Source organism: Rhinoraja longicauda, chromosome 2, assembly GCF_053455715.1.
Source record: "Rhinoraja longicauda isolate Sanriku21f chromosome 2, sRhiLon1.1, whole genome shotgun sequence".
NCBI lineage: Eukaryota > Metazoa > Chordata > Chondrichthyes > Rajiformes > Arhynchobatidae > Rhinoraja > Rhinoraja longicauda.
The window spans coordinates 27,947,380-27,969,463 of record NC_135954.1 but is presented as its reverse complement, the minus strand read 5'-3'; the positions used below and the strand labels follow the sequence as shown (position 1 = coordinate 27,969,463).

The 22,084-nt window shown below is 43.5% G+C and overlaps 1 long non-coding RNA gene and 1 pseudogene across 1 annotated transcript in view; one reads left to right on the top strand and one right to left on the bottom strand.

Moving 5' to 3' along the window:
- The window catches only part of LOC144603032 (uncharacterized), a 161,215-nt gene extending 151,829 nt beyond the window's left edge, over window positions 1-9,386 (top strand). Inside the window, exon 4 of the long non-coding RNA XR_013548522.1 lies at window positions 9,259-9,386. This is a non-coding gene — a long non-coding RNA (uncharacterized LOC144603032). The remainder of the gene's footprint in view (window positions 1-9,258) is intronic.
- Window positions 8,190-8,653, bottom strand: LOC144609195 (superoxide dismutase [Cu-Zn] pseudogene; annotated as a pseudogene).
- Window positions 9,387-22,084: the final 12,698 nt, after the last annotated feature.

Genomic DNA, 22,084 nt, shown 5'->3' with positions numbered 1-22,084 from the left:
TTAATATATAGATTCAAATCTGAAGTCTTAGCAATTGGATTGGCTTTCAAAATAAGAATTTAGAGATAGATCACATATCACACTTCAGTTATCAGTCTAAATTCAGTCCGAAGAAGGGTCTCGACCCGAAATGTCACCCATTCCCCTTCAGAGATGCTGCCTGTCCCGCTGAGTTACTCCAGCATCTTGTGTCTATCTTTGGTTTTAGCCAGCATTTGCAGTTCCTTCCTACACATATCATACATACTTATTCACATCATTATAGAGGCTGCATTAACAGTACTAACAATTTATATCACTGAGGCATGTTAATGCAACTGGCATTGCTTATTATTTGCATAATATTTTAAGGGTGGCACATCAGATGTTCATTCCGCCATTTAAAATTATCCAGCAGCTCTTCTAGAGAAGACACACACTGGCTGCAGATGGCAGGAAATATTCTCAAAAGATTAATTGGCTACATACTTTATCTGATGTCAGTGTGGAGATCCTGATGCAGGCAGGAGAACTGTAATGCATTGAGCACTCCAACTGCAACTCAGAAGACAACGGAGGGATCTAATTGAAAAGGTGACTGGAGGAGATTAGTTCCAACCATATGACTACAGTGCTGAGAACAATTTAATGATCTCACCAGAGGCACCATGGTAGAATCTTCAATTATTTGTCAAACCATTATACTTGAATTATTTACAGGGTCATTGCTCAAACAACTCCCTGTGCAGCTTCTGTTCATTTACTTCCAGTCAAACTTCAGGCCAGTTTCTTTCCGCTCAACTGAACATAAGCACAATTAGAGAGTAGGCTTGGTAAAGTAAAATCATATAAATGTACAGCATGGAAACAGGCCATTTACCCCGACTTATACATGCTGACCAGTGGGCACAAGACCATATTAACCACATTGCCCACTATTTGATCCATAGATCTTTATGTCTAAGTAATCCAAGTGTTCAACTATATACTTCTTAAATGCTGTCAGCTATGCAGCTTCAACCACTTGTCCTGACAATGCACATTCCAGGTACTTATCACTATCTGGGTAGAGAAGATCCCCCTACTATCCCCTCTGAGTTTCTTCCTCTTAAACCCATGTCCTTTAACTTTATCTGTCTTTGGCAGAGGAAAGGTTTTATCCACTCTACAATATCTAAATCCCTCATCACTTTATACCACTCAATCATGCCCCTTCTTAACTATCTCCAATTCAGGGACAAAAGACCGAGTTACTCTGTCTCTACTCATAACTAACCTATTCTATCTCAGGCAATGTCCTGGTGAGTTTCCTCCAGCACTATCACATCCTTCATATATCTTTGTGACCAGACTCCAGCTGAGGTCTACAGAAGTTTTATAAAATTGAGGCATAACCTCCCTATGTGTGGCTGCACAGTGGCACAACTGGTAAAGCTGCTGCCTCACAGCGCCAGAGGCCCTGGTTAGATCCTGACTTTGGAGGCTGTCTGTGTGGCATTTGCCCATTCTTCCTGTGACTGTGTACATTTCACCCAGGTGCTCAGGTTAGATCCAACTTCCCAAAGCCATGTGGTTAATTGGCCTCTGTAAATTGCCACTAGGGTGTAGGGACTGGATGGGAAAGTGAGATAACATGGAACAAGTGTGAACAGCTGATTAATCGTCGGCATGGACTCAGTGAGCCAGAAGGCCTGTTTCCAAGCTGTATCTCTAAATTATTTATGGCTTCAGTGTCTCGACAAATGAAGGCCAGTATCCCACATGCCATCATTGCGACATTGCCTGCCTGCATTGCCACCTTCCAGAATCTCTGGACTTGTAATCTAAGATGCCTCCATTCCTTAATACTCCCTGGGAACCTACGATTCATAGTAAACGTCGTCGCCTCATTAGTGCTTCCAAAATGTATGACCTCACACTTGTCTGGATTAAAATCCATCTGCCATTTTCCAGCCCATTTCAGCAAAATTCTCTGCACCTGAGTCTAGCTTCCACATTTTCAACAACTCTACCAATCCTCATATCATTCATGATCCACATCTAAGTTAATCACATAGATTACAAACAAGCCTTGCATTACTGAATGCAAAAACAAACCTCAACCATCACCCTCACTCTCCTATTGCCAAGCCAATTTTTAATCCCATTTGCCACTTTGTCCTGAATCTCATGGACCGTAACCTTTTGAACCAGTCTTCCATGTGGGACCGTGTCAAAGGCATTACCAAAGCCTATGTAAATCACATCTACTACCCTCCCCTCATTGATAGACATTGTTGTAGCTTTTGCTGGGTACAATTATGACATTCAAATGACACTTGAACAGGTACATGGGTAGGAAGGGTTTGGAGGAATATGGAGATACAAGGAAATGCAGATGCTGGTTTACAAGGAAAACCACAAAGTGCTGGAGTAACTCAGTGGGTCAGGCAGCATCTCTGGAGAACATGGATAGACAATATTTCGGGGCAGAACCCTTCTTTAGACTGATTGTGGTGGTGGTGGGGGAGAGAAAGCTGGAAGAGAAATGTGGGCAGGATAAAGCCTGAGAAGTGGTAGGTAGGTTCAGGTAAGATAGGTTTTGATAGGCAGATGGTTGGAAAAAGGCCAGAGATGAAAAGAAAAAAAGTGTGAAATAAGGATCGAAGAGGTGAAAGTTGTGAATTCAGAGGAAGGAATATAGATGGAAGGGGACTGAGGGATGGGGAAGGGGTGAAATGGGTGTGAATCCAGGTGGGGCAGAGAGAAGAGAGGGAAAGTAGGAGAAAAAAATTGGGTCATTCGTAGGTTAATAAAATTGGAGAATTCAGTGTTCAGCAAAAAAGTAACAGAGCCTATGCTTGTTCTCACCGATGTAAATGAGGCCACATTGGGCACATTGAGTGTAGTAGATGAGTTTAGAGGAGGTGTACATGAACCTCTGTCTCACCTGGAGGGACTGCTGGGGACCCTGGATGGATGTGAGAGAGGAGGTACTGGGACAAATGTCACATCTCCTGTGGTTGCAAGATGAAGTACTTGGGACGGGTGGTTTGGGTGAGAAGGGAACCAAGGAGTTGCGGAGTTACTTCAGCACTTTGTGTCTTTTTTAGAGGCATTTTGGGCAGGTGCAGGCAAATGGGACTAGCTCGGCAAGGCAACTTGGTCAGTCTGAATGAGATGGGCCGAAGGGCCTGTTTTTCTGCTCTATTATTCTCAAGGTTTCAAGGGTTTCCAGGTCAGTTTATTGTCACATGTACCAATTAAGGTACAGTGAAATTTGAGTTACCATACAGCCATACTAAGTGAAAAGCAACAAGACACACAACCACATAAAAGTTACCATAAACATCTATCACAGTGGATTCCACATTCCTCACTGTGATGGAAGGCAATAAAGTTAAATCTGCTTCCTCTTGTTCTCCCGCGGTTGGGGCAGTCAAACCATCCACAGTTGGGGTGATCAAAGTCCCCGCAGCCGACCATCGAAGCCCCCGTCAGGGTGATCGAAACTCCTGCGTCGGGGCGGTTGAAACTCTCTCCGTGGCTTGGAGCTCTCGAGTCGGCCTCTTCTTACCAGAGACCGCGGGATTCACAATGTTAACGTCCACAGGCCCCACTGTTGGAGATTTGATCCCCGGCAAAGGGATCGCAAGCTCCGCGATGTTAAAGTCCCGCTTGGAGCGCCGGGTCGGTCACCGGGAAAGGTCACCAACTTAGGTTAGGCAGCTGTGGGGACGGAGATACGATATGGAGAAAAAATCGGATCTCCGTTGAGGTAAGAGATTGAAAAAGAAGTTTCCACTCCCCCCAACCTCCCCCCCAACCCCCCCCCCCCCCCATATAAAACAAACCAAGGAACACTAAAACATACTTTTTAACACATACTAAAAATAACAAAACGAATGGACAGACAGACTGTTGGCAAGGCAGCCAATGCTGGTGGCGCCACCTATGACTCTCCAGGCAAGGAATCCCACAGCAATCCTCTCGCACTGCCATTGAGTGTGTCCCTCAATGGAGCATCTCTCCTCTTTTCCAAAACTGGGACCAAACTCTCTGGTGTAGAAACAGAAATCACGATATCCCACTTTCTGCTGCATTAGTGTAAGAATTTTTTTAATTAACCACAATTCACCAACGAATGGAGTCCTATAACCTCCTGCATTCACCATGCAAGTCCCCTTTAAGATACCCTTCCTGACTTTAAGTGGGTGTAGACTAGTTCAAAACTGATGCTGGCCAGAAACATGCTTCCCGGGCCTTTATTCTCGGATGAGAAGATGGCATTCTGCACTGCTGAAATCATTGCAATGAGCAGGAGCTTGAATTTTGCCTGCTGCCTGCCTCACGTGGACACATACTGTGCTTGATTTCTGGTCTTTCTGATATAGCCCATAGAGAGGGAAAATATTCCATGCAAATACAAAAACCGAGGAAGGGGGAGAACAATGAACACTAAATAATGAATAAAAATAAAGCATTCTTATCAGCGATTGCAAAGCTGTGGTTCAAATAAAGGGTTTATGTGGCATAACAAACCACGAGAGAAGTATTAGAATTGCCACCTGAACCCTGAGATAAGATTGTGTGCTGAAATAACTCCAGGAAATCTGTCAGTTGTGGGAGTGCAGATTATAAATGTTGTTGGCTGACTTTATTGAAATATGGTGCCCTGGTGATTTCATTCCTGGTGTCAGCTGACAGTGGCCTTCGTGTTATTTTGTGCATGAAATTTGCACAGGAGGATTAACACAAAATGTGGACTGATTTGCGCTCAAGAGCAAAATATATTTGTTCATGCATCTTGTTGTATAATGTTGTTTAAGCTGAAAATATCTGATTTAAATTAAAGTGATTGAACAAATATTTAGAGTTTTGACCACAGCTAACCTCTCCTTTGTGAGCACGTGAGCAAACTTCCTCTGCATTCTGCAAATTCTACTTCCATATTTTTGGTGCAAGTCTTTTGATGTGCTTTTATGCACATCAAGCTAACAGGCTTTGATGAACCAGAAACAGTGCTACTGTTGCTAGAAATACCAATAGTTCCTGTCTTTTATTCTCTCTTGCAAGAAATTCAGTCATTTTCAAAGCAGAGAATCAGTCAACTTGTGATATTTATGAATCAATACACTGCCTTATCATTCTGTCGAAATTAGATTGAGTTCTACATGTAAATTATTGAGCTATTTTGACTTGTTATTTTGAATTGCAGTACGTTTATGTAAGTTATAAATGTAAAACAGCAAGATTCTCTCATAGGAATGAAACAAATGACCTACTAATCTGGTTTTGATGCTTCAGTAGAATGAGAATTGGGTCCAGGTCATAGGAAATACTCTCCCCTTTTCTTTGATCGATACGGTCCACCTGAAGTATTATCTTGTAATTTCTAATGCTTTACATTTTCTAACAGTGTCCATTCCAAGTGGCAAGTAAATCTATGGCATGTCAAGAAGGCTCAGGAATGATTGTAACTCCGGTCTGATTTCTGCCACACATGATGAGTTTTCAACTCACCTTCCCTCTGTCCCATTCATATCTAGTCTTTTCTCACTGAAGGATTCCAATTCAATACAGAAGCAATTTTTCAGTGTCAAAGATGCATTCTTTGAAGAGAAACGGTGTGTGAATTATGTCTGCTGGTTCAAATAACAATGCCATGGCACCATGAAACATGAGTTATTTATGGATATCTCTCTCTGTGGCTGAGTTGGTAGTATACTCCTCTCTGAGTCAGAAGATTGTGGGTTCAAATCCCACTCCAGGGAACTGATGGATGCTTCAATTGAGAGCTGATAGACTACTTCATTGTTAGAAACGTTGTCCTTTAGACAAAACCAGCTGAGGCCCTACTTGCTTCTTCAGGTTCCTGGGCAACCTCTCAGAGATGACTGGAGAACTATCCCTGGTTTACTGGTAGAAGTTTATCCCTCAATCAATATCATGAAAATACTGTAGATCATCAGCACGTGGTGAAAGCATATCTTGTGAAGGTGAGTTTTGTTGATGGGGTTTTTGCATGTATTTGCATCAAATTATTTCAACTGGTCAGTGATAACACAATACAATATAATGCAATATCCTTTATTGTCATTGTACAATTACAACGAGATTTTGAGCACGTTTCTTTGTGCAATGTGCTACAATGTACCAAGGACTGCTGTTGAACATTATGTTGAAACTATGTGACATTCAAGCTGGGCTTGTATTCTTGTTGTTCAAGGTAGACCACATACATTTGTGGCGTAATGGGCAGTGCTCTGCTAATGTTACCTTTAATTCCCCTATTTATACCTTCTGGAGCAAAACACAAATTGCTAGAGGAGCTCAGCGAGTCAGGCAGCATCTGTGGAGGGAATGGATCGGGCCCTAATAAGGCCGCACCAAAATGTCACCTTCTCAGTGCTGATGAGTGGATTTAGAGGGAGCAAGAATATATTTCCAAGTTAAGTTGGTGTGTGACTTGCAGTGGACCTTGCATCAGGTAGTGTTCCCACGTGCCTGTATCCTTTGTCTTTCTTGATGGTAGAAGTCACAGGTTGGTAAATATTACCAGTGGAACCTGGATGAATAATTGCAGTACATTTTGTTGAAAGAGTACACTGCAGCCACTGTATTGGAGAGAACGAACAGTTAAGGTGGATGCCAATCTATAAGCCTCCTTGCCTTGGATGGTGTCAGGTTTTGTTGGAGCTGCAGTCATCCCTAAAAGTGGAGTGTATGCCTTAATATTTATGGCTGCAGATAACGGTCTGGCTTAGGAATCTCAAGAACTGAGACATTCATCACGGGATACCCAAACTATTCTTCTCATCCTTTTCAAGCTGGTGGTTCAGTTGAGATTGACATAAGATCATAAGTGGTAGGAGTGGAATTAGGCCATTCGGCCCATCAAGTCTACTCCGCCATTCAATCATTAGTTCATCATTTGGTCCAAGGAATCCTTTGAGACATTGGTGGAGGAGGACTTGGTGTTGCTGAATGTCCAGGGGTAGGTGACTGTACTCCATCTTGATGATCCTGAATGCTGCTTTCCACTTATTAGTGAATGTCTGAAATGTGTATGGTGTGATATCATGAGAGGTAGAGTCATAGAGGGGAGATACATTTCCTCCCGGTGGATGCAACAAGGACTACAAACCATCATGGCTGCCAGCAAAAGACTACAAAACCCATAGTCAGCAGGGCTGCCTGCCCTGCTGACACTGATTGCTGCTGACACTGATTGCTGCTGACACTGATTGCTGCTGACACTGATTGCTGCTGACACTGATTGCTGCTGACACTGATTGCTGCGGACGCTGATTGCTGCTGACACTGAATGCTGCTGACACTGATTGCTGCTGACACTGATTGCTGCGGACACTGATTGCTGCTGACACTGATTGCTGCTGACACTGATTGCTGCTGAAACTGATTGCTGCTGACACTGATTGCTGCCCAGCTGAACCAGATGAGCTGATTGCCTCGGTGAGAGAGCTAAAAGGGAAGGGAAGCAGTGTATTTAAAAAGAGAGACAACGACTGGAGCAGACAGACAGGGAGAGAAGCAGTGTTTGAGTTATATTTTGTAAGAAGGCAGCAAGCTACAGTTTGGATTTAACTACCTGTTTTGGTTTTGTGTACCTGTCTGCAAACAATTAAGTTTACCTGTTTTTGGAAAAGACTAAATATATGGAATTTAAGTTTGAAAACAAGAACTTTTCTGTCTTCATTTCCGGCACCCACACCTCCCAACCTTCAAGAGAAAAGCTCCCGACCTCTCAAGACATCACAATGGGTAATGCTACAGGGTGAGAAATCTCGGTGAAATCCTCAGTGCTGGATAGTTTGGCTGGTAATGATTTAATCGAGTTACGAGAGAAACAAGTATGGTCACAAGTAGCCCAACACAGTGCCAGATTACAGATCCTTAGGGGGAAAAAACTGCTGGAGAAACTCAATGGATCAGGCAGCATCTGTGAAGGGAAATGGACATATGACATAATATGATGTTTTGGGTTGGAACTGATCTCCAGTCTGAAAAGTGTAAGAAAATAACTGCAGATGCTGATACAAATCAAAGGTATTTATTTCACAAAATGCTGGAGTAACTCAGCAGGTCAGGCAGCATCTCAGGACTGAAAAAGCGTCCCATCCCAAAACATCATCTGTCCCTCCACGGATGCTGCCTGACCCGCTGAGTTCCTCCACAATTTCTTTTTTTTTAGGATTTCTGCTACATATTTATTTGGGATCTTCATCTATTCTGATTATACCCCAAGCTAAACCTGTTCCTTAGTTTCCTGATTCAAGACTCTCTGCATTACCACCCTTGCCCAAGTCATCTTCATTCTCGTGAACCACCATACCACGTCAAACAATTGAATGCTTTCCTGCCAGGCGGAGCAGCCGGTCTTCCATTTCAAAGCGGGCTGTCCCATTTTTGTCAGCTTCAATGTTGTCCAGGTCACCCACATGTTTCCTTTTATCTTGTGGCGCACCATGCTTTTCATTGCAGGGATTGAAATGAGGTTCTGTGCAACTAAATCCTTTGAAAATATCTCCAAAAGGCACATGAAGTCCCTTGTTTTCCAGCAGGCAATCCTGAAATGTCCCCCTTCACAGTGGTTGTATGGCCACCTTCCCCTGCTGTCAGATTGATTGTTCCAGTGACCCTTCATCAGGCAAATCACCTTCATGACCTCCATGATTGCCCACCGCACACAACGGTCGCACTGAGGTGGGGAGACCGTGCAGGTACCCTGAGCGGCACTCCCACAATTTCATTTTAGCCCAATATGGTGGATGGGTGTTACAGACATAAGCACAAAGAAAGTCTATACTGATTGTCATTAAAAACAAAGTTTTAATATAAGAATGTTGTAAAGAGCAGATGATTCATACTATCTCCTGACAGAAGATGATTGATCCCTGCCGATGATTGTTAATTTTCACTGCATGTGATGTAATTTTAAAGTGGAAGAATATTGTCTTGGGCATCTATAGATTTTCTAATAAATGGATCCATTAGTCAAATATCTGATGAGTGAGGTCCAGGGATCAAGACCGTAGACATTCAATTCTTGTGAAGGGTTTTGGCTGTCGGCCACTAATTGATTCAGTTAAATATGTGTATATGTGAAAAAATATAAAGGACAGATTTCTCTTTTGTAATCCAAAACCAAAATGATTTCAATGCTGGCAACACTCAACAGGACATGCAGCATTCGTGGAGAGAGATCTAGAGTCAATGTTTCAGGTTGAACTGCTTCGAGAGTTCAAATTCTGTTCCTCTCCCCATAAATACATGCAGGGTCGGACGGAGCCTGGTGGGTCGATGTAGCCCGCGGCTGAAGCCTGGGACGATGGAGCCTGGGACGACAGAGCCCGCAGACAGTGCCTGCGTTGACCAGATTCGGAGATTGCGCCACTGGGAACAAAGTAGGAACCGGCGAGGGGGGACCTTGAGGTGGGGGGAAGAACCCGGCATGGGGGGACCACCGTGAGTGATGGGGAAGAACAAAGGAGGATCTGGCGAGGGGGAACCACTGTGAGGCGGAGGAGGGGGGGGGGGGGAAGAACAAAGGAGGACCCGGCATGGGGGGACCGCTATGAAGGAGGGAGGGAAGAACAAAGGACGGGGGGGACCACAGTGAGGAGGGGGGAGGGGGGGAGAATTAAGGAGGGCCTGGCACGGGATATTTTGTAACTTTGTAAGTGCCCTATATGCCTACTTTGGGGAATGCAAGCAAAGAATTTCACTGTGGCTTGTCACATGTAACAATAAAGTATTCAATTCAATTCAACACTTCCTGAAACGCTGAGTTTTCCCAACACATTTTTTTCCTGCAGGTTGGTGAAGGTTTGAATTGTACTCTCACAGTTAACCAGGCACCTGGGCATAATGAGCAATGCTCTGTGTACTCATTGAGAAAACTCACACTTGAACCAGAAACAATCAGCATTTTCTTTTTCCCCAGAGATGCTGTCTGACCCGCCGAGTTACTCCAGCTTTTTGTGACTATCCTTGGTTTAACCCAGCATCTACAGTTCCTTCCTACACAATCAGCATTTAACTTCTTTCACACCTAAATCAAAGGGCATATCACTGAAGTGCCAATTTGCTGGGAACAAGTTAAAAGATTATAAAACCATCCTAATAGTGACCAGCTGGCAAGTCTTGAAGTTGGACCTTTGCAATACAGAGCTTTATTGTCATTCGGTACAGAGATACCGAACGATATTACATTTCCAGCAGTCACAGAACACAACAAAAAAGAAAAGAACACAGGACACACGACCCCAACACAAACATCCATCACAGTGACTCCAAACACCCCCTCACTGTGATGGAAGGCAACAAAACTTCCACTCTCTTCCCCCCACGGACAGGCAGCTCGACACCTAACAAGGCGACCGACCCGCACAGCCCCCGCAAGGGGATGGAAGTCCCCGCGCCGGCGATGTTAAGTCCAGTGGCCGAGCCGCGCCGGGCGATGGAAGGCCCCGCGGCCGAGCCATACCGGGCGATGGAAGGCCCCGCGGCCGAGCCATACCGGGCGATGGAAGGCCCCGCGGCCGAGCCGCACCGAGCACTGGAAGGCCCCGCGGCCGAGCCGCACCGGGCGCTGAACCGTTCCGTGGCCGAGCCGTACCGAGCGATGGAAGGCCCCGTGGCCGAGCCGCCCCGGGTGCTGAACCGTTCCGCGGCCGAGCCGCACCGAGCGATGGAAGGCCCCGCGGCCGAGCCGCACCGGGCACTGTTAGGTCCCGTGGCCGAGCCGCGCCGGTGATGTTAAATCCAGTGGCCGAGCCGTGCCGGGCGATAGAAGGCCCCGCGGGCGATGGAAGGCCCCGCGGCCGAGCCGCGCCCCGAGGAAGAGACCTAAGAAAAGAAAGGTTTCCCCCACCCCACCCCACCACCCCCCACCCCACCCCACCACCCCCCACCCCACCCCACCCCACCCCACCCCCCACACATACACAGCTAAAAACAAAAACAAAAACCATCCCAACACCAACACACAAACAAAAAAGGAAAAAAGACAAACAGGCTGCCAGCGAGCCGCTGCCGTTAGGCGCAGCGACATGTGACGACAAGCTTCAGGAACTTTGAGATATTTAGTGGGAAGAAGCACCAACCAAAAAAGCACAATGCTCACCAATTACATCCACCTCCGCAAGTTTTGTTTTAACATTTAAGGGAAAACTTTTTGCATAAATACATGGTGCAAAAGATAAAGCATCTGCTAATGCTAATACTAAATTCGTGCTGTTTCAGGAAGAGCACATGCCATGATAACAGTGCAATATCCTACATGCATTTAGTTTCCCGCTGATGGCAATGTCATTTTAATCTATTTCATCTGAGTTTATTTATTTCTCACCTTTGTTCATTCCGGTGACTCAGTGACACCAGGAGTGCTATGTGGTTTGAAGCTAAGCATAGATCAAACGCAGCAGCAATAACCACTAAATGACACTAAGTCAGTGTTTGCACAAGCAACTGCAACTTCAAAATCACTTTTAATTTTCGTTATAGTTCCGATCCTTTTAAATGATTTGAAACTCATGTTAATGTCAGGCTTATTGGCAAACTAATTTTAGATCAGATTTTATGAAACCTGTTCCAGCTATTCACTATTTTGTGTGCTTTCTTGTTTAATGCTGACATTTATTGCCAAACTGAATTGAATAGTGCTACATACAGTCAACTTATTTTGACTGAAACCTTATTTTCTCATGATTATGATCTTTATAAGCTCTTTCAGATATTCAAAAGTTCTTTTGAAGGGATTTTCTTTCCTAAATCCATTCAGTGTGAATCCACGACAAACAGGAGAAATCCCTCAGTCTTTACACTCTCAAACACTCACACACGCACAATCAGCACAGAAACAGACCATTCGGCCCATCTCATCCATGCCAAACAAGATGCATATCTAAGCTAATCCTATTTGAACCATCATCTCCAGGGACCTTAAATGGGGGGCCACCATCGACTCCACAGTCAAAAAGGCCCAACAGAGGATGTACTTCCTGCGACAACTGAGGAAATACAATCTGCCACAGGCAATAATGGTCCAATTCTATACTGCTATCATTGAGTCCATCCCCTCACCTTCTCCATCATGATCTGGTTTGGCTCAGCCACCAAGCACGACATCTGGAGGCTAATCGTTCGCTCAGCTGAGAAGGTTGTTGGCTGCAACCTTCCCCCCATTGATGAATTGTACACTGCAAGGGCCAGGAAGCGAGCGGGCAAGATCATCTCTGACCCTTCTCACCCTGGCCACAAACTCTTTGAAACACTTCCCTCTGGAAGGCGACTCCAGACTGTCAAAGCAGGCACAGCCAGACATAAAAACAGATTTTTTCCCCCACGAGTAGTAGTTCTACTCAATAACCAAAGTCTGTAATCTCTTTTTTCTCTGGTTTATTTTCACCCACATGTTTAGACCGTCATGTTGTATCCTTATTGTTTTGATGTGTTTATGCTTTATTCTTAATTGTTAACTCTATGTTTGTGTTGTCATTTGTGAGCAGAGCACCAAGGCACATTCCTTGTATCTGCACATACTTGGCCAATATATTTATTCATTCATTCATTCATTCATTCATTCATTCATTCATTCATTCATTCATTCATTTGCTTGCATTTAGCCCTAATCTCTCTAAACCTTTCCTATCCATGTACCTAACCAAATATCTATCAAGTTGTTGTTATTGCACATGCCTCAACCACTTTCCCTGATGGCTTGTTCCATATATGTACCACCCTCTGTGTGAAGATGTTGCCACTAAGATCCCTTTTAAATCTCTTCCCTCTCACCCTAAACCTATGCCCTCTAGTTTCCTTTGCCTGGAAAGAGGCAGTGTGCAAATACCTTATCAATACCCCTCAATAAGATCAGCCATCAGTTCACTTTGAAGATCCTGCCCTGGTTAGACTTCTCCAAATGCAAACTTCACACTTAACTGAAACTCCATTATCAAAGGCCGTGTTAAAGTCCATGTATATGGTGTCCACCACGCTATCCTCAACAATCCTCTTGGGTCACTCTTCAATAAGGTCTACCAGGTTTGTGAAACTTTGATTTCCCACACTCAGGGCCACAATGACTATCCCTAATAAGTCATTTTCTGTCCAGATGTGGGTAGATCCTGTCCCTCAAAATCAACTCCAGTTACTTACCAACCACTGATGACAGGCTCATGGATGTGTAGTTTTCCGGCTTGTCCTTACTGCCCTTCTTAATGGTGCAACAGCCACACTTCTGTCTTCTGGAACTTCACCTGTGGCTCCACACATAGATGGCAATATGATTTAGTTTAGTTTAGTTTAGAGATACAGGCCCTTCAACCCACTGAGTCTGTGCCAACCGGCAATCACCCATACACTAGTTCTATCCTGCGGAATCAAGGGATATGGGGAAAAAGCAGGACCGCGATACTGATTTTGGATGATCAGCCATATTGAATGGCGGTGCTGGCTCGAACGGCCGAATGGCCTACTCCTGCGTCTATTTTCTGTTTTTGTATGTTTCTATCCTACATAATAGGGACAAATTTACAGAAGCCAAATTGACTGCATCACCCAGCACAGCTTCACATCCCCATGCGAATTGTTATTCTTATAGATGCTGCAACATACCTCCACTAGTTGTCTTGAACTTTACCTTGTATTGCATTATTATAGTCCCTTATTGGGAGAGAAGGCAGAAGGCCCAAGGCAGTCCTTTCCTCCTTTGTTCATCTGCAGCAATTGAAGTTGTGGCGTGTTTGACGTTGTGAGAAAAACACACCAGCAAGCACTGGTTAAAGGGGGCCTTCTGACCCCGATGAGTACAGATTGGGCCGCAGCGACAGTCAGCAATAATGCCACTTGTCTGGCATGTATGAATCCAACATGAAGTTAATTCAAAGGTATTTATTCACAAAATGCTGGAGTAACTCAGCAGGTCAGGCAGCATCTCGGGAGAGAAGGAATGGGTGACGTTTTGGGTCGAGACCCTTCTTCAGACTGATGTCACCCATTCCTTCTCTCCCGAGATGCTGCCTGACCTGCTGAGTTGCTCCAGCATTTTGTGAATAAATACCTTCGATTTGTACCAGCATCTGCAGTTATCTTCTTATACTACATGATGTTAATTCATGAGTATTTGATTTCCTTTCTTTTCTTCTTACTAGCTTCCTTCTTAATCTAAAATCTTTTTAGATACATCTTTCTCCAATTGAAGACTGAGATAGAAAAGTTAGTTGCTGGGCAATATATTAAACCTTTGATAAAAAGTATTTCTGGTGTTTTGGATATATCCTTTTTATATGAACCAACCTTCCAGCTGATTTGGTTGCTGCAATTTGGTGAAGCAATTTTAGATGATCTTGCAGTTCCTTCCTATGCATTTTGGCTGGAATTTTGGAAAATATTGCTATTATTTTTAATTGATTCGCTTGAGATATGAGTTTGCTGCTTCTTTAGGTGCTGTCGCTGGTTGATTACTATTTTTAGCAATTATTCTCATTAGCTACAGACTGGCAGTGTGAGTTCCAACTCTTAATTTACAAAGATCTGAATTTCCACAGGCATTCAGAAGCTTATATTCCTTTATAAATTTACGCAACATTTCTTTTCATTTGCTCATGCTCATCCCTCCAAAAACTCAGGCTGAAGCTGGTAAACGATTAGTACCATTAATACCCTTATACAATCCAAGCTTATCACCAAGCTTATCACCAAGCTCACGGGATTTGGTGTCAGCACTCATCTTTGCAACTAGATCCTCGACTTCCTGACCAACAGACCCCAATCAATAAGCATAGGTGACAAATTATCCTCTACGATAATCCTCAACATGGGTGCTCCACAAGGATGCGTTCTCAAACCCCGTCTTAACTTCATGTACGCCCACGACTGTGCAGCCATGTACAAATCTAATTCAATTTTCAAATTTGCAGATAACACTACCAATGTGGGCCAGATATCAAATAATGATGAGACGTAGTACAGGAAGGAGATTGAGAAGCTTGTGTCCTGGTGTCGAGACAACAACCTTTCTCCCAATGTTAGCAAGACAAAGGAGATAGTGATCAACTTCAGGAAGTGAAGCGGTACACATACCCCAGTTTGCAATGATGGTGCCGAAGTGGAGATGGCTGATAACTTCACATTCCTAGGAGTCAATATCACCAACAACTTCTCCTGGACCACCCATATTGAAGCAATGACCAAAAAAGCACACCAACGCCTCTATTTCATTAAAAGGCTTAGGAAGTTTGTCATGTCCCATACATCTCTCACCAACTTCACCAGATGCACCATAGAAAGCATCACAAACCATTACAGCTTGTTTTGGGAACATCTCCATCCAAGACCACAAGAAATTGCAGCAAGTTTTGGATGAAGCCCAGACTATCACACAAACCAACCTCCCTTCTATTGATCCAATTATACTTCATGCTGCCTCGGCAAGGCCAGCAGCATAATCAAGGATGAGTCGCACCCTGGCCACTCCCTCTTCTCTCATTTCCCATCAGGCAAAAGGTATGGAAGTGTGAAAATGCACACCTCCAGATTGAGAGACTGTTTCTTCCCAGCTGTTAACAAGTAACTGAATCATCCTAGCACGACCAGAGAGCAGTGCTGAACTACCACCTACCTCTTTGGTGACCCTTGGACTATCCTTGATCGGACTTAGCTGGCTTTAGCTTACACTAAACTTTATTCCCGTATCATGTAAATGGCTCGATTGTAATCATATTCCCGTACACTGTAAATGGCTCAATTGTAATAATGTATTGTCTTTCTGCTGACTGGATAGCACGCAACAAAAGCTTTTCACTGTGCCACGGTACACCTGACAAGAAAATTAAACTAAACTAAACTAAACTAAACTATGCTGTTACGAATCGAGATCCTGATGGATAGTGGGGAGAACACTTCACTGGGATGGGGAAAATCCTGGTAAGTGATAGGTGGATACAGGTGAGGGGAGGGGGTGGATCCTGTCCCCACCCATCTCCACTTCTATTTCTCTTCTTGTAGATGAAGATCAACCACAAACAGATGTACCAAGCCCAAAGAGGCTGAGTAGAAGAGAGGTCAGTTAGGAGGTTAATGCTTGTGGATTCAAACTTAACAATGTCCAAACACTTTAAATCAGGTTGTGTAGGAAATTGTGATACCTTTTAAATCAGGTTTATGCTTCAGAGTAAGATGCCGCTGCCCGCCAGTTTTGATGGAGATTAAAGAACCCTAACTTGAATTTGAATGACACTGTTGGTGCTGGTAACTTGGCCAATATTTATTTTTCAAGCCAAATCATGAAAACAGACCATACAAAGACTGTAAAAAACAAAAGGCTGGAGAAGCTGAGTGGGTCAGGAAGCATCTTGAAGCATCTTGAAGGGTCCGGACGTGTATAATTACACGTGATTATACAAAAATCTCTTTAATGCCACAGTATCCGTCTTCACTGCCACTTCCACCGCCAATCATCCCCATCACTTTATCCAGCTATCATTTGCCAGATTTTGCCCCACCCCCATCTTTCTTTTCTTGCTTTCTCACTCCTATTCCATCAGAAGCTGTTCCTGAACCTGGACGTTACAATTTTCAGGCTCCTGTACCTTCTTCCCGATGGCAGGGGTGAAATAAGTGTGTGGTCAGGGTGGTATGGGTGTCTGATTGCGTTGGCTGCCTTTTTGAGGCAACGACTCTGGTAAATCCCTTCGATGGTGGGGAGGTCAGAGTCGGTGATGGACTGGGCAGTGTTCACAACTTTTTGGAGTCTTATAGATCACATGCAGGCAGGTCTTGCTATCATGTTCGGCAAGGTTATTGTGGGCTGAAGGGCCTGATCCTGTGCTGTACTGTTCTATATTCCATGTTCTTCTCTAGATCTGTAACCAAAGTTAAAGGCAGTACTCCTGTTGGACTCGAAGCAGCTGCAGCATAAGTTTAATTAACTTTTCAATCCCCTTAAGGTATGGTGCTATATTTCAACAATTATATAAATTGCATTTTGTATTTGTTTTCTCTTGGACATCCAGATCTCTCAGCTCATCCACAGTTCATAATTTGTTTCCATTTAAAAAACTTATTAACAGTCATCAAATAAAAATACTTTAATGGTCTCAGTGTTTATTTGGCAAAACAAGGCACATGTGAATTGGTGCTATATAATCAGTTTGATAACACAGTAGGAGTTGCAGTTAATAAGGGTTCGGAAAGACTGTATTGTTAGAGTGCTTGTGATGAGGAGAGGCCCCTGATCGAAATATGTTCTCTCTGGAACAGATAGAAATGGGGAGAAGCCCCATAGATATTCATGTTCAATTGGAAAAATATTCCAGATTCAGTCAATAGACAATAGGTGCAGGAGGAAGCCATTCGGCCTTTCGAGCCAGCACCGCCATTCAATGTGATCATGGCTGATCATTCTCATGATTGTCATGGGCCTGATTATTTTTCTTGCATTAAATATTACATTATCCACATACGATTCCAAGGATCATACACCCTTGAACCAAATATACAAGTCAAGATTTTGGTCTTTCTTGTGAAAGATAGACAGAGCGGAATTCCCTTATCTGCATCATCATGACACTGTTTGCCAGATATGCTACGAAATACATATTTTAATTGTATTTAATTATTGTAACTGACATATCTTTTCTACATCCAGTATTTTCAGAGCACTTCTTTTGGAAGGTGTTCTGCGTTGCAAACAAAAAGTCTTGATCCAGCATCGATTCAAAGTATAGAAATATTGTGGTAACATGGAATGATGACAATTCTAGCAATCACTGAATCCATATTGAGTTTTTTGGATCATTACTGGCATGTTCACATATAATTTATCTGGTTTATCGACTACACCATTAGATACCATGATTGTCAGTGACAACTGTTAGTCCTAGTGATAAAATGAAGTTCTCAGCCTGAGGCAGAACTAGTGCTGGACAACATTCCCATCCGGAATTGTTTTCAGGAAGAAAAAGCCTACCCACTTACCTTACACAAGTGATATAAACATAGCACAAAAAGTAAGGAAATTTGTGTTTGGTAGATTAATTCTTTGTTGTAACAATGCTTCTTGGCAATAAATCTTATACCGTTGGAAAGCCTGTTTATTTCCCTTTTAAATGGTGCCACATTTGTAAGGAACATGCATTTGTGGGATGAGCAGCAGAGCTGAGTATGTGGGTTGCGCCCATGAAAAATGTGCCAAATCTTCTCTGCCAATGCCAAACAGCTTATTCTGCCATTGACTCTTGTTCGGTGTTGTTTGGTGGATTGGATGATTGAAGTCTGAAGAAACAAGACATATTGGCAATTTAACAATTTATTCATTTATTAAACAGGAGCCTCAGTAGCGTGTGGAAGAACCATACACAGCCACAACAGCCTGGCACCTCCTCCTCATGCCGGTCACCAGCCTGGTCACACACTGTTGTGGGATGGCATCCCATTCTTCAACCAGCATTTGTCGCAAGTCAGCCAACGAGGCACCTGATTGTCAGCACCTGGGGGTACCAGAAGCTCAAAACAAGAGTCAATAGCAACAGCAGAATAAGCTGTTTGGCCTTGGCAGAGAAGATTTGGCACATTTTTCATGGGCGCAACCCATATACTCAGCTCTGCTGCTCATCCCACAAATGCATGTTCCTTACAAATGTGGCACCATTTAAAAGGGAAATAAACAGGCTTTCCAAAGGTATAAGATTTATTGCCAAGAAGCATTGTTACAACAAAGAAATAATCTACCAAACACAAATTTCCTTACTTTTTGTGCTATGTTTATATATAAACCATGCAATACATGCAAAAAAACTATGAGTAGATCGGAGTGTTGGTAACTACAAACAGCTAAATATAATTTTCCATTCAGTCCAAAACATAGAATTTTAAAACTGTTTCTAAAACCACTACAATGTTAAAATTAAATGGTTATTCCTTTGTCCTGACATAGGTGACCTAGAATGAGGCCAAGAAATCACATAAATCTTCCTCTTCCAATGACTCTTATCAATTTCTCCATTTGCACCATAGAAAGCATCTCATTGGGATGCATCACAACTTGGTCTGGCAACTGCTCTGCCCAAATCTGTAAGAAATTGGAGAGGACACAAAGCGCTGGAGTAAGTCAGCTGGTCAGGCAGCATCTCTGTTCTCCAAAGATGCTACCTGACCTGCTGAGTTACTCCAGCATTTTGTAACCTTTTGTGTATTAACACGCATCTGCAGTTCCTTGTTTCTAGAAATTACAGAGTTGTGGATGCAGCCGAGTTAATCACGCAAACAAACCTCTCTGCGAAAAACTCGATCTGGACTTCATGCTGCCTCGGGAAAGCAGCCAACATAATCTAGGCTCACTCACACCCCAGGCATTCCTTCTCCTCCCCAATCCCATTGCATGGAAAATACAAAAGCTTGAAAGCACATACCTCCAGATTCAAAAACAGCTTCTCAGACTCTTGTAAACTAATGACATTTTCCAATCTCACAATCAACCTTGTTATGACCCTTGCATTTTTCTTATCTGCACTTTCTCAGTAGCTATAACACTGAATTCTACACTCTGGTTCCATTCATGTTACAGTTTTTCACTGTATCTCGGTACACGTGACAATAATAAACCAACATTAACACTAATACCATCACCACGTTCTGGGACTCCAGTCAAAGAACAGGCATTGAACTCTCCACTATCATACTAGGTTTATCATTGTCAATTTATATTACTGATTAAATGAAATAGCAATCAGGAGGTTGGTCTCACAATTTTTTTATGTTTATGTAATTTAATCTTCTAGGACCTCTTCCAAGATGAAGGAAATTTGATGTTGACATTACACAGAGGAAGAAAAGTGGAACCTTTTCTGATATCTTTGCCCCATAATAACCAGCCACATAACGTACACGACAGAAAACGACATGCTTGGCTATTTGTTTTGGCGACCCCAACTCAGGTACTTTAGGTTCACAGACACTTTCCCCCTCACCATCTGCCATTATCGGAAACACAAGCTGAGCTTTGATTTCAGTGAAAAAAAATTGTTGCTTAGTAACCACTGTAAGGAAGGATTTTTTTTCATACACTCTTTATCGGGATCTGGGTGTCACTGGCAGGACCGACATTTATTGCCCACCCTTACTTTCCCTTGGGAAGGCGATGGTGAGCTGCCTTCACGAGCCACTGAAAGCTTTCTGGTGAAGGTACGTGTATTTCCATGGTGCTTTTGGAAATGGAGTTTCGGAATTCGGATCCAATGACAGTGGAGGACCAGCAAACATCACCACCTGCAGATCCCACATTAAGATGCTGCGTGACTGGAGGAGAATCTGCAGGTGGTGGTGTTTCCAAGTGCCTGTTCCCCGAGCCTTTCTTGGTATATTAGCATTCTACATGGGAGTTTTGTTTAGTTTTAGTTTAAGGTCATAAGTGATAGGAGCAGAATTGGGCCATTCGGCCCATCAAGTCTACTCTGCCATTTCATCATGGCTGATCTATCTCCCCCATCTAACCCCATTCTCCTGCCTTCTCCACATAACCCCTGACACCTGTACTAATCAAGAATCTATCTATGGACAGAAGGAATGGGTGACGTTTCGGGTCTCGACCCGAAACGTCACCCATTCCTTCTTTCTAGAGATGCTGCCTATCCCACTGAGTTACTCTAGCTTTTTGAGTCTATCTTTGATTTAAACCAGCATCTGCAGTTCTTTCCTACACAAGAATCTATCTATGCCTTAAAAATATCAATTGACTTGGGCTCCACAGCCTTCTGTGGCAAATAATTCCCAGATTCACCACCATAGAAACTGGCATGGAAACTGGCCCTTCTGCCCACCATGCTGGCCAACGATCCCCACACACTAACGCTATCCTACATATACATGGGACAATTTACAATTATACCAAATCAATTAGCTTACAAACCTGTACGTCTTTGGAGTACGGGAGGAAACCGGAGATCCTGCAGAAAACACACGCAGGTCACGGGGAGAATGTACAAACCCTGTAAAGACAGCACCTGTAGTCAGGATCGAACCTGGGTTTCTGGTGCTGTAAGTAAGCAACTCTTCCGCTGTGCCACTGTGCTGCCCTGGAATGTCAGAATGCTCTAGATGAGTAACTTCGGTGCATTTTGTAGATAGTAATGGCCTAGTCATTATTCCATGGTGGTGGAGGGATATTTAAGGTGGATGGTGGGTGCCAGTCTAGAAGGCTGCTTTGTTCTGCATGGCCTTGTGTTTTGTGAGAGTTATTGGCATGCCACCTATACAGAGCAGTGTTGAGTATTCCAGCATGCTGCCAATTTCTGCCTGGTAGATGGAAATAAGCCTTGGGCAGTCAGGTGACGAGTAGTTTACTGCAAGGTATTTAACCTTTGACCCATTAATGTAGGCATCATATTCATGTGGCTGGACCAGGTGAATTTCTAGACTATATCCTACTTAATATAATGTTGGGCAACTCACAGATTAACTCCCTGAAGACTCCAGGGTAAATGGTCAGATTTCTTTACGTTGGAGATGTTTATTGTTTGCACTTCAGCAGCACAAATATTATTCACTATTTATTAGCCCATAACTGAACGTTGTCTATATATTGTCTCATACAGCATGGGTTGCTTCAATGTTGAAGTCTTCTTCTTCTTCTTCTTTCGTGTCCATCATCCATGTTTCAAATGTTACATCACTGTCATCGTCCATCCTGAAAAGGGCGCAATCGTGCGGCGACAATTCGTGGGAGCCATCACTTGTACAATAGATGATGGTGGTAGCAGAATTATTTCATATTTTCATATTTCATATTTCATATTTCAGATACAGCGCGGAAACAGGCCTTTTCGGCCCACCAAGTCCGCACCGCCCAGTGATCCCCGCACACTAACACTATCCTACACACACTAGGGACAATTTTTACATTTACCCAGCCAATTAACCTACATACCTGTACGTCTTTGGAGTGTGGGAGGAAACCGAAGATCTCGGAGAAAACCCACGCAGGTCACGGGGAGAACGTACAAACTCCTTACAGTACAGCACCCGTAGTCAGGATCGAACCTGAGTCTCCGGCGCTGCATTCGCTGTAAAGCAGCAACTCTATTATCATATCATATCATATCAT